General features: G+C 45.1%; 1 protein-coding gene and 1 long non-coding RNA gene across 13 annotated transcripts in view; one reads left to right on the forward strand and one right to left on the reverse strand.

The window, feature by feature from the left end:
* The window catches only part of Rnf216 (ring finger protein 216), a 122149-nt gene that overhangs the window by 37547 nt on the left and 69705 nt on the right, over nt 1-14897 (reverse strand). The window lies entirely within an intron of this gene.
* Gm43380 overlaps nt 10552-14897 on the forward strand; it is a 29332-nt gene continuing 24986 nt past the window's right edge. For all 3 annotated transcript variants that reach the window (XR_003955826.1, XR_003955828.1, XR_003955827.1), the window contains exon 1: nt 10552-10989. This is a non-coding gene — a long non-coding RNA (predicted gene 43380). The remainder of the gene's footprint in view (nt 10990-14897) is intronic.

Here is a 14897-nt window from a genome sequence, read left to right on the forward strand (position 1 = left end):
AGATGTAACTCTTCATGGTTTCACTTCATTACAAATACAAACTGAAAAACATCATCACTTCGGGGCTGGGAAGATAGGTCAGTTGGGAAAGGGTGTGCCTTGGGAGCATGTGTGTACACCCATACATAATTATCTTTTATTTTACAGAAACTATCTTGGACTAATAACAAGAACCTAAGAAAACACTAAGCCAATGATCATAAGTGAAAATTGCAACTCTGTTTAGAATAGCACAAGAAAAGATGGTGCTTGTCAGCTGACTGGGCTCTGGCCTTGTCTGGGGAGGCAGGGGAGCTTGAAGAAAATAACTGGAGAAAACAGCATTCTGGAAGATATTGATGGACAAAGCTGGGCTGTTGAATACTGTGGCTTATACAGGAGATGCAAGCAGGCCTAGCTCGTCCTACATGGCCGTCCATGTAGTGTCCTGTGAGACCTAATTATCAATTTCATCTTGAAACCAGGGCATCAGGAAGCATAGAGGCAACATGAGCAGATTTGGGACTTTATTAGAGCATTCTTGGTGGGAAACAGATTAGAGGCAGAAGAGACTGTAGTATTCAAAAGACAGCTGGAGGACTAGACCGATGTTCAAGTGGAAGGGCACTTGCTGTTCTAGGTGGTGGCAGTGCACACCTTTAATCCCAGCACTCAGGAGGCAGAGGCAGGTGGATCTCTGAGTTTGAGGCCAGCCTGGTCTAGAGTGAGTTCTAGGACAGCCAGGGCTACACAGATAGTCCTGTCTCTAAAAACCAAAGGAGGGAAAAAAAAAAGTACCCATTGTTTTAGTTCCTAGCACCCACATGTCAGACAGCCTATAACTACAGTTCCAGGGGACTCAATGCCTTCTGACCTATTAAATGCATGCAGGCAAAACATTTATGTACACAAAATAATCTGGGAGGAGGAAAAAAAGGACAGTTTTGGGAGTGAGTATAGTCACCCGGCCAGGAGACGAAGGAAGGCCTAGACCATGGCGGTCCATGAAACCCTGTAAAGAAGTTGAAAGTTGACAAGACATGGAAGAAACTTCAGAAAGCAAGCTCAGCAGGTTTGAGTGCAAGGCTGCTTCAGAACACTTTTTTTCTGGTTTGTCAAAAGAATGTATCAGTAACTGCAACACTGACACAACTTGGGTGGTAGGCAGCAGACTGATCTGATGATGTTAAGGAATCAACAGGACAAGGTAGGGGTTGGTGGCAAATTTAAAACTTAGGGAGAGGAAGAGGCAGATGCTGCTTATATACTAGAGCTTCAAGGCAACTCTAGAAACATTTTCCAGAGCTGGACTCTCCATGAGTAACTGGTGACTTAGGCTTAGGATGGTACCTACAGTATAGATACTACCACTGCACAAAAAAGTGTGCATGTGTGTATAGAGTTCAGAGGACAAACCTGCTTTTCATCTTGTTGAGATAGGGTCTCTCTTGCTGTTGCATACTCCAAGCTAGCTGGTCCATGAACTTCCAGGCTGTTCTCCTGTCTTTACTTCCTATCTCATGGTATGGACAGCTGTCACAGTCAGCTTTTATGTGGCTTCTGGAGAGCTGAACTCAGGTTGTCAGGCTTGTGTAGCAAGTGCTATACATACTGAGCCATCTTCCCACCCTGAAACTATTGCTTTTACAAAAGGTACCAGCATGGTAGCACCACCCTTGGTAGCACCTCCACTTAGGAAACAGAAGCAGGAAGATGGAGTCTGAGGACAGCTTAGTGGGGCAAATTCAACTAGCCTGCAAGGACACTGCATTGCTAATGGCTATAGGTGGCTCACAGACGGGTGGGGGGTGGAGGACGCAGGAGTAGACTGAATAAGGACACAAGACTTTTGACTGTAAGCCTTTTGTATTCAACCATCTCCCTAAGACATGGTATCATGTAGCTCTGGCTGGCTTGAACTTGCTGTGTAGCTGAGGGATTACCTTAAGCTGCTTCTTTTTTGAAAACATAATCTTCCTTAAAAAAAAATTCAAGATTTATTTACATATATGGGTGTTTTGTCTGCACATACATTTGCATACAAGAAGAGATTAGATCCCATGAGTCTAGTTTTGAGCCACATATGGTGCTAGGAATTGAACTCAGGGCCTCTGGTAGAACAGTCAGTGCTCTTAACCACTGAGCCATCTTTTGCCTTGAACTTCCTGTCTCTCTGATCTGAATGCTAAGATTACAGGTACATGGTACCATACTTGGTTATTTGGGGCTTGGAATGGAGCCAAGGGTCTTGTGCATGCTAGGCAATCACTCTACCAATTGAGGTATATTTCCACTCCTTCATTTCATACCTTTTAACTGTCTATGTCATATATATGCTAGTAACAGGAGAAACACTGAATGTTAGAGCATGTCTGGGCATCTGGAACATGCACACTTTTGAGCGGGATGTGGCCCAAAGGCTACAATCAATGGTGTTGGGATTGGACACATCTCAGTGTCACTGTTTCTAGGATGTAGACATTCTCTCTCTCTCTCCACTGCTGGCATTCCATTCAGAAAACAGAGCTAAGTCACAAGTGTATTTAAAAACAGCAGTTTTGTAGTTGCACAAGTGTTCTTAAAAGACACTGTGTGGTCAGGCATGGTATCGTACACTTTTAATCCCAGCACTCAGGAGGCAGAGGCAAGTGGATCTCTCAAAGATAGCCTGATCTATATATAGAGTTCCAGGACAGCCAGAGCTACATAAAAAACAAACCCATCTTTTTATTTTTGTTATTTTTTATTTTTTTTATTTAAAAAAAAAGAAAAGAAAAAAAAAAGAAAAAGAAAAAAGACCTTGTAACTGTTCCAGGAAAGTGGCATAAACAACAGCTGGAAAATAGATGAGCTGGTGTTTGGATCCTGTCTTCCTAAACAAAACCAACAGCGTGCCTGCCCACGGCAGCTTGGAAACAATAGAAGGCAGAATGGCAGTATTTACTTCTGAGCGGTCCTGGTGAGTCAGTCATTAAATCATAGCCTGACTTCTTAAGTAAAGAGACCCCATTAAGTTGCTGCCCAAGCCCACAAAACAGCCTGTCCACACTGGAGCCTATGAGGCTTAGAGGAAGTCCTCTGGCTCGTATTCAGTACTGTAGTGGTCAGTCTGTCAGCTGTATTTCTTCACAGTGAAGGACCCAGGGGTCCCATAGAATAAATTTTGATTGTATTCTGAAGAGGTGCTGTAGCCAGGCACTGAACCCCACAATTAGAATAAGACAAGCACAGAGTAGGCTGGGCAGAGTTATCCAATGGAGCTCTCTGCATCATCTCTAAGTAGTGTGTACCGAACGGTAATTCTTCCCTCCCAAGCTCAGCTAGGCTTTGTTCCTCAGCTCCAAGAAGCTTCAGTACTGTAGGAGGATGGGAGATGCCAGAGGTCATTTTGGAGGGCAGAGCACCCTGTCACAAGCAACCTACCAACACGAAACCCAGAGCACGTCCACTCAGACAGGCACCAGCTTTCCAGCCCAGCCCTTCCTGGTGACTTCAGTCCAGGAGGAAGAGAGGTGAGGTGAAGGGGACACGGGTGCTGGCTAACCTAGGCAACTCATTAAAGGAGCTGCTACCAGCGGCTGCTGCCTTTTATGTCATTAGGAGCCCGCTGCCTAAGTCTTCCTGGGCAGTGGACCCTTGAAATGCTAAGATGTCATGTAATAAAAACAAAAAACAACCACAGGTGGCCAGGACATGGCTCAGTTGCTAATTAGGATCTGAGTTCAATCCCCAGAACCTAAATTAAAACAAAACAAAACAAAACAAAAACAAAACCCAGGAATGGTAAAGGGTGCGTGTAATTTTGATTCTGGGGATGAGGGGCAGGTTGATCCTGGAGGCTTAAGGCCAGCCAGCCTACTGTAATCAGCAAGCCGACAATGAGAGAGCCCATTGTAAAAAAAGCAAGATGTAGGAATACCACTAGGGACTGATCTTTCCACACAATTCCTTTTATTCATTCATTTTCTGTTACAGGAGTCTGTTTTGGTTCAGGATGCCTAGGCAGGATGCCTGTTCATCAAATTCAAAGGCAGGTTAGATTACATAGCAAGTTCATGGGCAGTGTGCACTACAAACCAAGTTTCTGTCCTAAAACATCATCAAAAGACAAACAAACAAATGAGACTACTGTGGCTGCCTGTGCTCTAGGCATTCAGATTCTATTGCCCCGGCTTAAGCCTAGCTCAGAGTCAGAACCCCAGGCAAACTACTCTCTTGTTTTTGATTGATTGTTCCAGCTTAGTCTTTCAACTTGCTTGCCAGGAGAAATGAAGTTGCAGACCCAACTCTGGGGCACAGGGTAAACCCGTATGAGAAACTCTGTCTCTCTGTGGTCATTTAAGGCACTCAAAGGCCACCACATGGCTGTGATTGTCAATTCCCTGAGGCCTCCAGGTGAAACATGAGAAACATGACTTCACTAATGCTTAGTCAACTTTAGGGACCACTGGGACAAAGGCTTTTAGGCCACCTGAGTCCTCCAGCTGTCAAAGATACCAGTCCTCCCTGCCCCCACCCCCAAAGTCACATGTGCTAAGAGCCAGAAGATCTGGAAGGATACTGATTTAAAGAGTGTGAAAGACACAAGAAACTATGAGAATCAATGTGGCTCAGCTAAATCAAAGCTCGAGCAGATTCAGCAAGCTTCCTTTTCTGGTGGAAGTCACTGGAGGCTCCAGGGACTTCCTCTCTCCCAGGCACACCAGCAGAAGGAGCATGATCCTCACCCACAAGTTCAGTAGCTGGTGTGTTTGGCAAACCAGGGAGGGCACAGTGACATGCCATGACATAGCACGGATGCATGCACATGTACCCAGTGAAAGAGGGTGGTGACAACTCATGAGATCTTTTATTTTACTTTTGTTGTTCGTTTTTGACACAGGGTCTCTCTAAGAGCCCTGGCTGTGCTGGAACTATGTACACCAGACCAGGCTGGCTTCAAACTCTGAGAGATCCACTTGCTTTTGCCAGGAGTGCTGGGATTAAAAGACTGTGCTACCATATCCTACTAGTGTCTTAAACTGAAACTCTTCGAGGAACATATACCCACACAACTGATAGAGTACTTCCCCAATCTGGAACTACACGGTCTGGTGAGGTGCCTTTCCAGGCTGTCAGCCACAACACCCAAGTATCCAACATTCTGTACACCTGAATCAAGCAGTTCAACAATGAGACATATTCCATAAGTTGAAATTTCAAGGAGCACAGATGGGCTTCATATTATAAATAACAATTATTTCAAGGTCTGGTTTATTACAAGCTGGGTTGGTGCTACTTGAGGGTGGCAAGAGGATTAGCAGTTTGAGGTAAGCCTGGGTGATACAAGGAGACCCCATCTTTAAAAAAAAAAAAAACCAAGTAAGAAAAATAAAAATAAAGCTGGTGTGATAGTTCAGTGAGTAAGCGTGATTGATTGCCTGGATTTGCTCCCTGGGACCCAAGGTGGAATCAGAGAACTGATCTGACGACTGTCCTGACTTCCACATGTGCTCCATGGCACAGGTCCCTGCATCACACTTGTGCAAAGATATACATCACCAATAATGATAATATAAACTGAGATTCTCGTGTCACTCTTTTAAATTTTACTTATTAGGTATGTCTGTAAACACAGCTTACATTAGCATGCCCACATGTAATTGAGTGGAGAGTCCTGAGAGACATGCATGGAAGACAAGCCTATACAGTTACTAAGCTGCTTCTGCCCTGTGACAGACACTCTCAGGGTTAAAACACTGTGAGTGGTATAGGATGGGGGCTGGTCTGAGGCAGGGCAGTTCCTACCACATGTTACAGCTGTAGCAGTGGGTGTGACTCAGTGTCTGCCTGCTGTCAGGCATGGCACAGGAATAGCCATACCCACTCAGCCCAGAGGCTGGAGAGGTCTGAGGGGTGACATGTTGTGGCTGAAGGTGCACAGGAGTCAGCAGTTGACAGGAAAGGGCACGCTCAGGCATGGCAGAGGAGCAGAGTGGTGGCTGGGGCAGGAAGGGGTCAGACACTGAAAGGAGACCTGGATTAGCAGGCTGCTGGTGCTAAACGCTACAGGCAGGAGCCAGAAGTCAGGCGGAGTGGAGAGAGTATGAGGATTTGATGGCTGAAGAGGCAGAAGTGGAGATGGTGGATCTGCTGCCCCCTTTGCTCTCCCTGGGTCCTGCCTGCCCATTGTGCATATAAACTCAACCCAGGTTTACACATAAACACAAGCATTAAAAAAAAATCTTTAAAAAAGGGTGGGCAGTACCCAGATTTTTAGAGCTAGAAATTTCAGAAGCCAGGTACTTAAAATGCAAACACCTTCACAAAGGGTACTTTGCAAGAACATCCACTAAGTATTTTTTGGGGGGTGGGGGCCATTTTTTTAAAAAAGATTTATTTATTTATTATATGTAAGTACACTGTAGCTGTCTTCAGACACCCCAGAAGAGGGCGTCAGATCATGTTACAGATGGTTGTGAGCCACCACGTGGTTGATGGGATTTGAACTTCGGACCTTCGGAAGAGCAGTTGAGTGCTCTTACCCACTGAGCCATCTCACCAGCCCCCTTGTTTTCATTTTTAATTACATGTATGTGTACCTCTATGTGCACAAGTGCAGGTGCTCTTAGAAGCCAGAGGCATCAAGTTCTGCTAGAGATAGACTGGAGTTACAGGTGGTTGTAGGATACCTGATGTGGGTGTTAAGAACCTAGAAGAGCACCACGTGTACTTAGCCCGTCTCTCCTGCCTCAAGTGCTCTTAGTTCATCCTCACAGCAACTCTGTGAGGAAAGTCCTGCACTGTAAGTCCTGCACAGGTGCGTGTTTTGAAGGAAATGAGAAAAGCAGCTAAGACAGTCATGTTACTTGGCCAAGGCCATGGAGCTGTAGGCTTGCTCTTTCCCCTCTATTCCCACGGCTTCCCTATGTGGGATCTGTGGGCAAGAACAGGTCATTGTTTAGTGGAAAACTCAAGGTATAAGGGCACAAGGCAAGCTGCGAGGTCCCAGTGGAATCTCATGTGGAGGCCACAAATGGGCCATTGGCAAAGCTGCCTGGTCGCAGCTGCACAAGACGGTGCTTCCTGAGAATGGCCCAGTGAACAGCAGGATGGAATCAGACCAAATCTGAGGCTATTCTTTTTTTAAAGATCACCATAGAGCCTGCTAAACAAAGTAACCTTAAACTGGCCACAAGGAAGTGGCTGTTCCTCCCACCTTCAGTGACTCTGCACATCTGGTGGGACAATAGAAAGAAGCATGGACAAAGAAAGGCCAGAGCCAAGGATCAGCCAGTCACTCCTCATGACGCGACAACCCTGAACCTTTCCTGTGAAAACTCATCAATTGTCTCTGCAATAGTGGCTAGGACTCTGACCATTAGGATTTTTTATTTTTGTGATTTGGGAGTCTCATCATATAGCACAGACTAGCCTATAGCCCAGTCTTCTTGTGTCTGCCTCCTGAGTCTTAAGTTAAGACAAGTGTCACTGTGACCAGCTGTTTAGGATCTGCTGGTGATTATGATTACTACTATCAAAAAATTGGGTCAAAGTTCTGGTTCAGGGTGATATTTGAAATGGCAATGATTTCTGTATTGAAAGGAATGAAAAGACTCTTCACTCGCCCATTCTTGCCTCTTCATCCACTGCTACTGAATGCCAATCCATCTGTCAGGGCATCTCTCTGCAAAGGGCTGAGAGAAGGGCATTATGAAGTCCCGCCCTCTCCATCTTCCTTTAGGATTGTGGGCCCTTATCAGGTCTTGGGGTTCCCTGAGAACTGAGCATGATAAGTTCAGGCCAGGCAAGGGAGGCACTGCTGCTCCACCCTGAGGTTATCTGGGGAAGCTGTTGCATACAGAGAGAATGGAAGGGGGACTGAGGTGTGATTCAGACCTGGAGTGAGGAGCCTGGAGAATGGCCAAGGCCCATAGCCTCTTGCCAGTGACCACATCCTCTACATCAACCCATGGCTAGATGTTTCAAATACCAGAGAATCTGGGAAACCTTGATGACCCTGAATTTTTGGGACATTTGGCTTACATGCCATTACAGTATTTCTCCTTATCTTCCTTCGTCTTCTCCCCCCCCCCCCCCTTGGATTTTTCAAGACAGGGTTTCTCCATGTAACCCGGGCTATCCTGGAACTCATACTGTAGACCAGGCTGGGCTCAAACTCAAAAGATCTGCCTGCCTCTGCCACCTGAGTGCTGGGACTAAAAGGGATGCACCACTACCACCTGGTATGGTCAAGTTTTTTATTATAATTATTATCTTTCATTATTTATTTAAAAGATTTCTATTTATTCTATATATGTGAGTGCACCATCACTGTCCTCAGACACACCAGAAGAGGGCATTGGATCACATTACAGGTGGTTGTGAGCCACCATGTTGCTGGGAATTGAACATAGGACCTCTGGAAGAGCAGTCAGTGCTCTTAGCCATCTCTCCAGCACCTATTTATTATGTATGTATGCGTGTATTTATTTACTTATTTATGAAAAGGTCTCCTTGTAGCTCAGGCCTTGTATCTATCTATCTAGTTTCAACTTCCCAAGTTACAGGTTCTATGTTCCTGCTCTTCTCCCACTTTTTCTAAAAAGTGGTACGTGACAACCAGCTCACACCTTTCCAGAAGTTGCACTCTACATCCAGGAGTTTTCCCTGCTTCAAAACAAACCATTTCTCAGAACTTCAACCTGGGTGTGGTCAGCTAAGTGCTGCGAATCTTGCATTCATCTTGATTTTCTCTTTAGCAAAAGGGCTTCTGAAGGAAAAGATTTCCCTTAAGTTTTAGAAATGTTATTAACACACACTAAAGCTGAAGTGTGTGTGCACTGGACAGATACTGCACTACTTCTCAGTAAAGGAACCACTCAGCATCACTCCCCATAAGGCTAGAAAGTCAAGCACCTCTTTCAGGAGGATCTGGGTTTCTGTCTTAATGCTGCCCTCTAGGGACAAAAGAGTGTAAGAGCCATTTGGTTTCCATCTACCCTGCTTTGGAGACTGGATATCACTTCTAGGGATATCAGAGTCACAGGACGGCTTTCTTCATTACAGTTGGGATCAGGGTTCTGAGATAAAGTGGCTGGCAAAGCCTTCCTGGCATTAGTAACAGTTCAGTTTGCCTTTATCAGAACTGACTTCATGTCAAACCCACCAATTCCTCCCCAGAAGTTAATAAAAGCTGAGTCTGGTTTCTCTGAGGTCCTTCAGCAGATTATTGACAACACCTGGACAAGCAAACATTTACACAGAAGCTTACAAACATCCACCTGAGTTCCTTCTAGGCACCATAGGTCCTATTCTGGGGATAAAAAAGAATCTTGTGCCTGCCAGGAAGTTACACTGGTGGGGGATCATGACATGTTAAATAAATGAAATACAAATAAGACAGCATTATAAGTACTAAGGGGATAAATTCAGGCAGGAATGTCGTAAGGATTAAGGTAGAGGGCTGAAGGTCACAGTCACGAGGTGGATGGTAGAGAAGACCTGTATTTGAAGTAAAGAAGTAAGCTAAAGAAATGCTAGACAGGCATCCAACTGGGATATATTAACTAACAGTTATCCTATTGGTACAGGTGAGTTTTTGTCTATATTTAGGCTGGAAAATCTAAATATAAAACTGGTGGCTATATGTTTCCTAACTATGTGCATCCTGAAGGCTCAAGCCCCATCTTGCTGTCTACTACTATCTTTTACATTAAGAACTGGGCTTTGGGGAAGAGGATCTGTCCTGGCTGAGCCTGCTCTCCTGTTACCTGACCACGATCCCCACTCAACTGGTTTTTTTTTTTTGAGCCTTAAGAAAATGGAATCTCAATGCCAGGCAACTTTAATCTCTGCATTTGGGAGGCAGAGGCCAGCGGATCTCTGTGAGTTTGAGACCAGCCTGGTATACAAATCAAGCTCAGGACAGCCGTGGCTCTGTTATACTGTGAACCTTGTCTCAAAAAAGCAAACCACACCAACCCAATCCAAACAAAAAACCAACCAACCAGCCAACCAAACAAAAAACCCAACCCAACCCAAACAAACAAAAAAACCCTTCTACTTTCCTTTTTGTGTGGGTGTGGTGCAAGTGTGAGGTATGTGTGCACACATGCCACCAGCAAGCAAAGTTCAGAGGAAAACTTTCAGGGGTCGCCTCTTATCTTGTTTCTGCTGCACTGTGTCCCCAGGCTAGGTGCCCACTAGCTTGGAGTCTCCTGTGAGCTCCCATCTTGCAGAAGGAGTGTGGCGAGTACAGATGCTCACTAGTGCATCCTACTTTTTCTCATGGGTTCCTGGGATCAAATTTAGGTCCTTTGTTTTTTGTAGCAAGTGCTTTTACCTGCTGAGCTATCTCAACTAGCCCAAGTCTCCCCTTCTTGTGGTTTCCTGAGACAGACAGACAGACGGTTTTATGAAACATATTTTACTGTTCCCCATCCTGGGTAAACAGATTGGCGGTAGAAGTGACAAACAGTTATGTTTTGCAGTCACAGACTCTGAGTCCTGATTTCAGGTATATTTTGGGGTTGCTAACTGGAAAGTCCCATTGGTTTTCCTTCCACTTTTATTTTTGAGGTTTAAGTCTCCCCATCTGCTGCCCAATCTACTGAGAGGAACAGAAACCAGTCAGTATGTGTGAGAGGAGCTCAGGCTTCAGTGATGGAGACAGGCTGGAGTTCAACGCCTTGGTCTGCTATCTTCTGGGCAGTGCAAGGACCAGTGAGGGTACAGCTCTTGACTCAGCAGACGTCCTAAACACAGACTTCATGGAGTGGCCTGGCTCTGCCTCTTTACCTCTCTGACAATTCAGTACCAACAAGCCTGATGGCTGCTAGCTTATTCTTTTAAGACCTGCTTCCTGAAAATGACTAGAGATAGTTCATCCAGGTATAAACACTGGTCACCAAGTTCTCGATACTCAGGGTGAGCAGCTGTGTCTTCATCAGGGGACTTCACACTGCAGTCTGGGAAGCCCTGCCTCATTTGATGAGGTCTTGCTGATCCTTTGATACCTATTCTGATCAGGTGAGTTCTCTGGAGATTCCATTTTTGCCATCAGTAATCATGGGGAAGTTGTGGTCTTTCTTTTTTCTTTTCAGTATGGATAAAGGACTAGCACAGTTCATGCAATGTTCATGAAACTTTCACCCATTTGGCTTCAAATGAAGTCTACCGAGTTAACAAGAAGACCTTGATTTTATTATTCTTGTTGTTGAGATATAGTCTAACTGTATAGCTCAAGCTTTCCTGAACTCACGATGTAGACCAGCTCTGAGATCTCTGAACTCACAGAGCTCTGTCTTCCTGGAATTGGGATCAAAATATGTGCCACTAGTGCTCTGTGTCTTAATTATGTAGCCCTGGCAGGCCTTGGAGTAATAAATGCATAATAAATAAATAGCCCTGCCTTTGCCTCCCAAGTGTTGGGAATAAGGTGTGCCACCACTGCTCAGCTTGCTCTCTCTCGCTTGCTCTCTCTCTCGCTTGCTCTCTCTCTCTCTCTCTCTCTTTTAAGACAAGGTTTTTCTATGTAGCCTTAGCTGTCCTAGAACTAATATAGACCAGCTTAGGATTTGGGAGCTTAGGCATGGAGATTAACATGAGTTCCAGGCTAGCCTGGTCTACATAGTAAACTCCAGGCCAGTTTGGGCTTAAACTATTGTCACAAACGGAGCCTTTATTGAGTCCTTCTCAGGGGTGAAGGCCCAGAGTGACTCTGCAGAACCCTGTGCCAGTCTCTTTGTTTTCATCCTTATTTTTTTCCTTACAGCAACAGCTCTGAATGACAAAGATAGACAACAGGATAAAGCGTCACCAAGAACAGTGTAACTCTTGCCCACAGACCCAGCTAAGTGCTACAGGCTCAGCAGCTGAGGCACCGAGTGAGAGTCAGGGCTTGTGCTGATGTATCACTCGCCTCCTTTGGTTCCACTGTAGCCCTAAATATAACCATGCTAGTTTTATGTTGTTTTCCTAACCACAAACAGACAAAATGTTGGTGTGTAGATGTCAAGGGACCAAACTGTATTTGTCCCTATAAAATCCATGTGTTGAGCTTTGAGCTCTAGTACCTGAGAGCATGACTATATTTGGAGACTGGACCCATAAGTACAAAGGATATATCTCAGTTAGTGTGTAAGTATGTGCAAGACACTGGGTTCAATATACAAACAAGGTGCAAAGTTAAAATGAGTCTGGCACATTGGCCCTAATCCTGACTTCTAACAGGAATTGACTGTGGATCCTGTCCTGAGGACAGAGAAGGTTCCAGTCCAGAGTTCACAGAATTTATGTTGAATTAAATCTGTAGTTATGGTACTTAGTGTAAATAAGTGCCTATTACAACTTATTTAATTCAAGTAAGTCAGACACAGTTGAGAAGTAGAAATTAAAGGTGATCAAGACCCTGTCACTTGACTTTTAGCAGAGCATTGTCTACATCAAGATCTGTGATTTCAAATGCCTGTTTGAGAAGCAGCAACAGCAGTTGAAAATCTAACAACAGGCATGACCAGCAGCTGCCAGGCAGGATTCATTTCCATTTCTAAATTTAAGAGACTCAGAAACTGAGGATTTATGTGAAATCTGGTTTCATGTGGTACAGGTAACTACAATACTATATATTACGAGTGAGTACATTTGGTAAGATCCAGGGTACATGTGTACTAGAGGCCCAGATTACCATCTCTGGGTATGCATTTTACAGACTGGGGACTTTCTGGCAGACCTGAATAGCATGGCCCTGAGTGTGCACACACAGAGCTGCTATGCACATATACAATTTGCTGTGGCCCTTACCTAGCCTCAAGCCCCTCCTACCTTTGCACCATTCAAGAGAATGTTCTCCTCCTGCTCCACTCTGACTGCTTAGCCTCCCTAAAGGGTTACTGCCACCAGCCTGCATCCACAAAACACTATCTTGGATCTACAAGAGGCAACCTCATTTCTTACATCCTTCATTCGAACCAATGCAAGCAGGAACCACACAAGCCAGGTGAGGCCTGGGTGCCCCTTAGTGAGTTCTTCCCATTTCAAAGAGATTCTGTTTCTCCCAGACCTATACTTTAAATTTTTATTGGACCTTAAAGATGGAAGTATGGGGCTAGAGAGATGGCTTAGAGGTTAAGAGCACTGACTGCTCTTCTAGATTCCAGAGGTCCCGAGTTCAAATCCCAGGAACCACATAGTGGCTCACAACCATCTGTAATGGGAACAGATGTCCTCTTCTGGTGTGTGTCTGAAGACAGCTACAGTGTACTCATATAAATAAAATAAATAAATATTTAAAAAAAAGATGGAAGAATGAGTCTTAACAGTAGGTGTAAATGGTAAGGCTCCAAACTAAGGGAAGCTCTACCAGCAGAAAAATTGCAGGACCTCCTGGCAGCAATTACAGCTGTGCTCAAGGGTACTTTTCAGTTTCCTTGTCCTGTCCCAATGCCCAGCTGTTTAGCTACCACCTCCCAAGGGGCTCTTGGTACACAAAAGACCACTTGGACAGGCATAGGCAGGAAGGGAATCCACATACCACTAAAAAGACCCTGCATGCGTGTGTGCATGTGTCTCCATCTGTCCATCTGTCCCCACCCGAGGCCCTATTTTGGCCTACAACTGGGAAAGAAAGAAAAGACACCTAAACACCTGGTACAGCAGAGCCATGACACACACAAAAGTCACTGGCCTCAAGGTTCAGGCACTTCCTCTCCAACCATTGTCCCAGGCTTCTAATTACAGGCCGGCCTTAGGCCTTTGAACAGGTGTGGGTCCATGTGGGACCAGGGGTTCGGATATAACCTCATCCAGGTCCATTATTTCCTACGGGTGGAAATCATTGCTCTGTAGTAACACAACAAAACCAAGGCATATAAGACACATGAAATGATTTTAAGGAACACAGGGCTTGATCTCAAGATATTGTACAGGCTAAATGCATCTTATAGTAGATTTGTATGTACAGCTTATAGTAACAATGCTATTCCTCTGCTTCCACTGAGACAGGCTGGTCCCAAACTCAATTCTCACACCACAGCTTCCCCAGTACTGAGATTACAAGTCCATGCCACCACATCCAGTTTAATGAGTTCACTTTCTACTGGTATGGTCTCTGAACAGTCAAAGTGGGAGTAGGTTGCCCCCCACTCGCCTTTCTCTGCCTCTACCACCCTCTTAACTCCCCTCTCCATGCCCTGAATAAACTCTATTCTATTCTATACCGTCATATGGCTAGTCCCTCAAGGGGAAGGGATGCCGAGGCATGAATCTGCCGAGGCACCTCCTTCCCCCATACCTGACTACACCTCCATAGAACATATCCCCCACCCCCTTTATCTTTTTATAAACACATCAATATGTGTATTTGCCTGCATGTCTGTGTACTATGTGTGTAGTGCCCATGGAGGTCAGAAGAGGGAGACAGATCTCCTATGACTGTAGTTATAGATGGTTTTAAGTAGTCATGTGGTTGCTGGGAATTGAATCTGGGTCCTCTGGAAGAACAGTCAATACTCCTAACCACTGAATCATCTCTCCAGCCCTTGGCCATCTTTCCTTAGGAAGTCCTACCCTCTTCTCTGAGAATAGTGTGGGCAATGTCACATGCTGACATTAAAGAACAGGTTGTTCTCTCTCCCCTTTGAAGATTGTTATTGCTACCCAGAGAGCCATGGTTTTTAATTTTTTTACTTTCTCGCTGTTGTCTCAAGCTGCCCACCCCTCCCTCCCTCTCTCTCCACACACATCCACACACACCCACACCCACACCCACACACACACACACACACACACACACACACACATTTATATGTGCAGAACCCTGCTATAAGCCACATTCACCTAATTGTTTCATACCTATACTTAGCATCTGGACTGAGTCTGGAATTTGCCTCCCTTCCCACCGTGATTGTTTCTCTTCTCCTGCACATGTTTCTTATGTA

This window comes from Mus musculus, chromosome 5 (genome assembly GCF_000001635.26).
Source record: "Mus musculus strain C57BL/6J chromosome 5, GRCm38.p6 C57BL/6J".
Lineage (NCBI taxonomy): Eukaryota > Metazoa > Chordata > Mammalia > Rodentia > Muridae > Mus > Mus musculus.